This window comes from Scardinius erythrophthalmus, assembly GCF_964197995.2.
Source record: "Scardinius erythrophthalmus genome assembly, chromosome: 4".
NCBI lineage: Eukaryota > Metazoa > Chordata > Actinopteri > Cypriniformes > Leuciscidae > Scardinius > Scardinius erythrophthalmus.
Window position 1 is genome coordinate 20,218,861 of NC_138224.1, and position 1,972 is coordinate 20,220,832.

Sequence of the window (1,972 nt, forward strand, 5' to 3'; positions counted from 1 at the left end):
ACATGTGTTATAAGCAAGGACTAGCAGGGTCAGAGGTCTATTATGACCTAGATTGGTGCACAAATGAGTGTATTTTATGGCTATAATAGCCTATAGTAATCAGTGTATACAACCACTTGATGTTGGTGTGCATTAACTTATCTGTGTGCTCATCAAAAAAGAGATACAGCGAAGCTCCACATCCAATCAGATGGTGTAAACAGAGTTCTAATGGCTAATGGTTGTGGTATATTTAACCACATTTGCAATACATGGTACTTTATCAGTTAATGACTGGTTTAAAATGACAGATTTAAAAGATAAGTCTTTCTTGCTGTATTGCTTTGTAATTTGGCCAGCAAAAATAAACCAAAAAATCTTGTAGACTATGGGTTCAAGGACCTTATTATAATGACATAGAGCAGAAAGTGTATTATCATTTTTGTCTTTTATTAGAAAATAAATCATATGTCAATTCTTCTTTGCTATTCATGCACTTTTTATAATACATTTTATTCATTGGCCATCATGATACCATGTTGCAAAACACTATATGTTGTCTGAAAACCTTAATGTCATGCAAGGTTTACCAGAAACGGAAAATGCTGCAAACAATTTACACCAAAAGGCACTGGCTTTTGTGTACACTGAAAAAAAAAAAAAAAAAAAAGCTATAATATACAAACAGAATAATTTTCATCATTATCATACATATTACATTTATTTTACTATAGGGGAATGATTCTCGCTTTGGGGTTCCCGGGTTCAAATCCCGGACGAGCCCCCAATTGTGTTGCCATTTGAACTATAGGGGCAAGTAAATAGGTGAATGCTGCAGGTCTCTCTTTCCATAAGTGTTGGATCCAACGTTGGTTGGCGCATAGACGGTCCCGATGGTGTTGCTGGATCGGATGAGAAAATCTGCTAATCTCTGAGTAACGCAGGTAGCTGTATTGCACCTCCTCTTTTCCATGTGATGACTGTAGGGTAGGTAAGAAGGGTATTCAGTTGTTAGTCATATGCCTAAATAAATTACAATTAATTAATTTTATTAAAAAAAAATTTTCACAATTAGAGTCACCATAAAATCAAAATTGACAATTCTTGTTTTTATGGAATATTATTAATGATTTCTCTGATGACATTTACTGGCGTGATGGTGGGGCAACCAGTCAGTTACATGAGATAACTACAAAGATTCAATTAAAGGAGGTGGTGTGGCGCAATGGATAAGACACATGCCTTTGGTGTGAGAGACCCGGGTTCGAATCCACTGTGAGACACCAATGTGTCCCTGAGCAAGACACTTAACCCCTAGTTGCTCCAGAGGCGTGTGACCTCTGACATATATAGCAATTGTAAGTCGCTTTGGATAAAAGCGTCAGCTAAATGAATAAATGTAAATGTAATTCCCGATGGACAAAATCAAATCCCGCCCAACATTTTTTCTTGTTCAAGAAGCCGTTTAACTTGGATATACTTCACAATAGGGAATAAAAGACTATCGCAACTTTCGTTTCATGCTGACAGATTTCGCAGGCAAATAAGGTCCATTGTCGTTACGAAATACGAATCACAGCTCATACAGAAGTCACTCTCAATCCAATCAGCTTTTTGTTATTGTAGGTTGCAAGACATTTTCGCCTGATTTTCACCCGATTGCATGGATTCCTATTTAAATACGAATTTCAACAACGAAAATTTGTTGAGTAACCGCCTAAATGTGACTGCGGCATAATGGGTAATAATGACTAAATAACATGAATCAATGAAAATAGTCCCAATAAAATTTTTAAAAAAATCAATTCAAACTACGAAATAGTACTTTGATGGTACTACTTACAAAAATGGCAACATCTTAAACAATGAATCATAATTGAGACAATTAATTTTGCACAAGTACCTGTTCACTGCTCTGAGACCCCTTGGGGGCTGTGGCCTTGTAAAACTCACAAAGGGATTGTCAGATAGATCTGTAACCAGCCATCCATCG